Source organism: Ursus maritimus, unplaced genomic scaffold, assembly GCF_017311325.1.
Source record: "Ursus maritimus isolate PB19 unplaced genomic scaffold, ASM1731132v1 scaffold_3, whole genome shotgun sequence".
Taxonomy (NCBI): domain Eukaryota; kingdom Metazoa; phylum Chordata; class Mammalia; order Carnivora; family Ursidae; genus Ursus; species Ursus maritimus.
In genome coordinates, this window is record NW_024425563.1 from 7,126,662 (window position 1) to 7,132,715 (window position 6,054).

Below are 6,054 nucleotides of genomic sequence, written 5' to 3' on the forward strand. Positions count from 1 at the left end.
ATAAATAAAATAAAATCTTAAAAAAAAAAAAAAGATAGTGTTTGTACTGTACCCATCAGGATAACATCATCTTAGGTCTCTTCTCTGAGTAAACCACCCAAAGATGTGCTTAGAGGGATTATTATGTTTTCCTTGGACTTCAAATTAAATCTTTTTTTCATTTCATAAAAGACTCTGGCTTTAAATAAAACATCACCCTGTGACTATCTTTTAAAAATTAGTTAATTAATTAATTAAAAAAGAAATTATTAAAAATAAAGTGGTTTTTCTTTCCAAAAAAAGAAAATCATGTCTTGCCTCTATTTCCCTATTATATCCAATTATTTTAAAGTACCCACATAAGTGGGGGAAGATGCATCAAATATAATGTTAATGGAAAAAGAAAAACAATACAACCCCCAAGATGATATAGATAGTATCTCATTTTTTTTTAATGTAGGCTCCATGCGCAACGTTGGGCTTGAATTCATGACCCTGAGCTCAAGAGTCACATGCTGTACTGACTGAGCCAGCCAGGCGCCCCTAGTATCTCATTTTTGTACAAGAGAATGTGGACATGTGGGTGTGTGTAATGTGTATGCACACTGATAGAAAAAAAAGGAAGGAGATAACCACAAGATTCACAGTAGTAGTCTTTGGGTAGGTGGCCTATGGATTTTTTTTCCTTCTTATATTTCTTTATATCTTCTTGTAGTTTTCAAGTGTTCTATAAATAATACGTATTACTATTTTTAAATACCTCATGAAGAGTCCACACTACTGCTCTGTTGATAAATCTCATAGACGTTGTTGTGCTCCTTGTCTTATTGTTCTCTCTTTCATGAAACTTTTCTCTTTCATAACAAAATGATCACTCTTACCTCTCTTGTATCTTATGACGATCCCTGAGATATTGTTCTCCCAAGTGCCATCCTCCACTTTCTTCTCACTCCACACATTCTCCATGGGTCATTCACCCCCTCACAGTGCTTCACTTACCCTTCATATACTGGCTGTAGCCAACTCATCTCTGGGCCAGGGATTTGTCCTAAGCTCCAAACCCATGTACACACTTGCCTACTATATATCTCTACTCAGACGCCTAACAGGCATCTTAAACTTAACATGCCCCAAATTGGAATTGTTCCCAGCCTCATTCCCACCCTAGTCCCTGCCTGTCAATACACATGTTCCTCCTTGTCTTTCCCTATCTCGCTCAGTGGCACCGCTAGCTGTCCTACTGACTCTGCTTTCCCCTGCCCGATACATCTCTGTCAGTCATCACTTTCACACTAATTTTAGCTCTCTGCTATCACTCTCGTCTCTCGGCTTCATCCCCACCCTCACTGCCATCTCTCACCAGGATTAGCACAAGACCACCTTCAACCCGGTGTATCTGACTGTAGGTACTTCTTCCTCCACATGACCACCAGAGTATCTTTATAGAATGCAAATACTATCATGCTACTCTCCTACTTAAAATTCTTCACTCACTCTTTATTGCCCTCAGGCCAAAGCCTTTTATTATCTGGCTTCCTCTTCTCCAGCTTCATTCCTTGCTGCACCTCCTGTCACCTCGGCTATACTAAATAATCTGCCTTTCCCCCAAATTCTCCATGTTCTTGGTTATGCATGGTCTCCCCTTGCATAGAGTACCTCTCATTATGTATCTGATCTGTATCATGTTTCCCATCCTGTGTGTTCTAATTCCTGTGTAGACCCTCCTGTATCCACCATCTCCACCTGCCTAATTCATTGTCTAAAGCCATAATTAGAGGGAAGTTTGTAGCACAAAATGCCTATATTAGAAGAGAAGAAAGGCCACAAAGCCATGACCTCGGCTTCCATCTTAAGAGACTGGAGGGAAAAAAGGTAAATAAAACCTAAAGTAAGCTGAAGAAAGGAAATAAAGATCAGAGCTGAAATCAGTGAAACAGAAAACAAGAAAAGGATAAAGAAAAAATCAATGCAACCAAAAACTGGTTCTTTGAGGAGGCCAATAAAATTTACAAGCCTACCAGACTAATAAAAAAAGAGAGAAGACAAAAATTATCAACATCAGCAATGAGAGGTGACCTCACTACAGATTCTATAGTTACTAACATGTAAGAAAAGAATACTATGAACTTTATGCCAATAAATTTGACAATTTATGTGAAATAGGGAAATTCCCACTACTACCAAAGCTCACCCAAGAAGAAATAGATGACCTGAATAGCCCTATATACCTATTAAAGAAATTGAATTTATGGTTATAATCTTTCCCACAAAGAAAATTTCACTAGAAAATTCTACCAAACATTTCAGAAAGAAAAATATATCAATTTTACACAAACTCTTCCAGAAAACTGAGAGGGAGAGTACTTCCCAATTCATTCTATGAAGCCAACATTATGTGGTATCAAAGCCAGACAAAAATCGAACAAGAGAAGAACAATAAAGGCATCCATACATAGATGTATAAACTCAGTAGAATTTTAGTAAACAAATCCAACAATATAAAAATGATAATACATCATGACCAAGTGCAGTTTGTCTCAGGGATTCAGCAGTTCGTTTAACTGTTGAAAATCAATCAATGTAATAATCTATATGAACAGACTAAAGAAGACAAACCATGTTATCCATTCCTAATTTAAAAACCTTTCAGAAAACAAGAATCAGAAGGGAACCCCCTCAACCTGACAAAGAGCATCTACTAAAAATCTACAGCTAACAATTTATGCAATGGGAAAGACTGAATTACTTCCCTAAGATCAGGAACAAGGCAAGGATATCCACTCTTACTACTTCTTTTCAACATTGTATTGGAGGTTCTGGCCAGTGAAATAAGGAAAGCCAGATAAATGAAAGGCATCTACAATGGAAAAAAGTAAAGTGTCTTTATTTGCAGAGAATATGATTTATGTAGAAAATCCTACGGAATCTACAGCAAAGCTACCAAAACTATTGTGAGTTTAGCAAGGTTGCAGTATTCAAGGTCAATACAAAAAAATCGATTGTACTTCCATATATTTGTAATGAACAACAGGAGTTTGAAATTTTAAAAATGCACTTTAATATAGCATAAGATATTATAAAACATATGGAAGATTGCACACCGATAACTCCTTGGCACATAGTAGGTACTTAATAAATACTGAATGAGTAAATAAAGGAGAAGGGTCTAACCTCAAGATCATGTAGTCTGACTCCAGAGCCTCTACTGCCCTTTCACAACAAATACAGTAAATATTTTTTGTTTCTAATATAAATGTATTATGTCTTTGATGGAAGTTTTACTGTTTAATTTCCACAAACACCAATAATGTCTTTTTAGTAACAGCTACCAAATGCCTAGAACCTTCTAGCATTTGGTGACAATGAAATTTGAATACTAAGGGAAAAATCTTAGTTTGAATCTAAAAACATCTTAAGAATTCCTTCACCTTGGGCACCTGGGTGGCTTAAGGGTCTGCCTTTGGCTCCGGTCATGATCACAGGGTCTTAGGGTCCAGTCCCACATTGAGCTCCCTGCTCAGCAGGGAGTCTGTTTCTCCTTCTGCGCCTCCTCCTGGCTCATGCTCACTCGCTCGCTCTCTCTCTCTCTCAAAAATAAAATAAAATCTTAAAAAAAAAAAAAAGAATTCCTTCATCTTAGGGCCTCCTGCGTGGCTCAGTCAGTTGAGTGGCTGAGTGTCTGGCTCTTGGTTTCAGTTCAGGTCACGATCTCAGGGTCCTGACCCTGCTTGTCCCTCTCCCTCTGCTCCTCCTCCCCCGGAATAAATAAATAAAATCTTTATAAAAAGAATTTCTCACTTTAGAACAATGAGAAATGGTGGCCAAGACCATTGGCTTAACAATGAAATGACTGTGCCAGTTACCTATTTCTGCAAACTTGAAAAGAATGTCTTGTCACAGACAACGTCCTGCAAAAATGTCAGCGTGGCCTTATTTTCAATGGTTGGCCACCCGTATATGTGTGAACATTTCCCTATTTTGAATCAGAGCAAAAGCAGTCAGTACTCAAGGTTATTGGCAGATGCAATAAAAGTTGCAGCTGCTGACGTAGCATTATCCTCTGAAAGGTAGGGATAGAATCTGAGCACGGTGTCTCAGCCGTGCCTAAAAGGAATTTAAGGAGTATGGCAGGCATTCTCCAGCAGCAGCCTGAACAGCGAAAGGAGTTCTGAGTGTGGGTTTTGGACCTCCTTTCCATCTCTAATTTTCTTAGTTAAGGCAGAGCCTTCAAGTGAAAGCAAAGTTCCCTCAGAAGACAAGGTAACAGGGTGGGAAAAACGATTATGATGCAATATTAAGTTTAAAATGTAGGATAGAGGGGCGCCTGGGTAGCGCAGTCAATAAGCGTCTGCCTTCGGCTCAGGGCGTGATCCTGGCGTTCAGGGATCGAGTCCCACGTCGGGCTCCTCGGCTGGGAGCCTGCTTCTTCCTCTCCCTCTCCCCTGCTGTGTTCCCTCTCTCGCTTGGCTGTCTCTCTGTCACATAAATAAATAAAAAATCTTAAAAATAAATAAATAAATAAATAAAATGTAGGATAGAAAATTACATGCAGGTGTGTGTATCTCTGGCTACAATAGTGTTTGGCTGAAGAAGCAGATATTTCTGAAAATGAATTCTTTTATTTTTGAAAGCTTCAGCTCCCCCCCTTTCAAAAAGGTTTTATTTATTTATTTATTTATTTATTTATTTATTTATTTATTTATTTTAGAGGGGGCAGGGAGGAGCAGAGGGAAAAGGAGAGAGGGAGCAAATCACAAGCAGACTCCACACTGAGAACAGGGCCGATTCGGGGCTCCATCTCCTGACCCTGAGATCACGACCTGAGCTGAAACCAAGAGCTGGGCTCCCAACTGACCGAGCCACCCAGGTGCCTCCAGCTTTCTCCCCTTCTGTCGTAACCATGAGATGGTAGTCAGGACCACTTCTGAGTTCTCCAAGCACATATAAGAGATTGTTTCATCCCACATGGTCTAATTCCCTGCTCAGATCGATCATAAGACTCATTGTGCAGGGTATGGAGATGGGCAGCTGCCTGGTCTCAGTGTACTGTTTTCTGACCATATATACTTGGCATGTGACAGCTAACCTAAGTGCCTGGATCTGTAATGATGTCACAGATCGCCTGGACAATATCTACATGGGGAGGATTATTTCCCCATAGGTCATTTCTCTAGGGATGCTTCAAAGAGGGAAGCACATGTTCAAACTGACCCATAAACATAGCCCAACAGTTAAATGGCAGCTGGAGGGACACGCCAGGGGCGAGTTCCATGACTTAACAGTCAGCCTCTCTATACTAACAACCAATTTTAGGGATCTTGGAGATAGTTATGAAACTATTCTGACCTTTGGCACAGTGGTCTCCAAACCTGCTGTTACCCATAACTAAATCAGTGAGATTTAAGGATAAAGAAAGAACAAGGATCTTTCCAACTTGATAATGTTTTGCTATTGAATGAACTTCTATTGCTATACTATAAATGCTTTTATTTATTTTTTTAAAAGATCTCCTTTATTTATTTGAAAGAGACAGAGATAGCGAGAGCGCAAGAGCAGAGGGGAGAGGGAGAAGCAGGCTCCCTGCTGAGCTGGGAGCCCCAATGTGGGGCTCAATCCCAGGACCCTGGAACCATGACCTGTGCTGGAGGCAGATGCTTAACCGACTGAGCCACCCAGGCATCCCTATAAGTGCTTTTAAAAAGAACATATTTAATTTCACAAGTAATGTGATACTGATTACACACACACAGATAATATATATTTATACTGCATTTTGAAAGGTTTCCTTCCAGACCTTGTGTCAACAAAGGGTCTTAGTGAAGTTGGTTGTATTTGTCCCACATTCAGGCAAATGGAGCTCCCTTTCCTCTTAGTTTAATGAGGATCCATAGGAAACTACCATGAAAGGCAAAAATTCTGGCTAGGCTCAATCTTTTTGAAGAGTTCTCTAAAATGATATTGCTGATGAACACCCTGTAGTGTATAGAATTGTTGATGCACTATATTGTACACCCAAAATTAGTAACACTGGGCGTTAACCATACTGGAATTTAAAAACAGATAAATATAAAATGA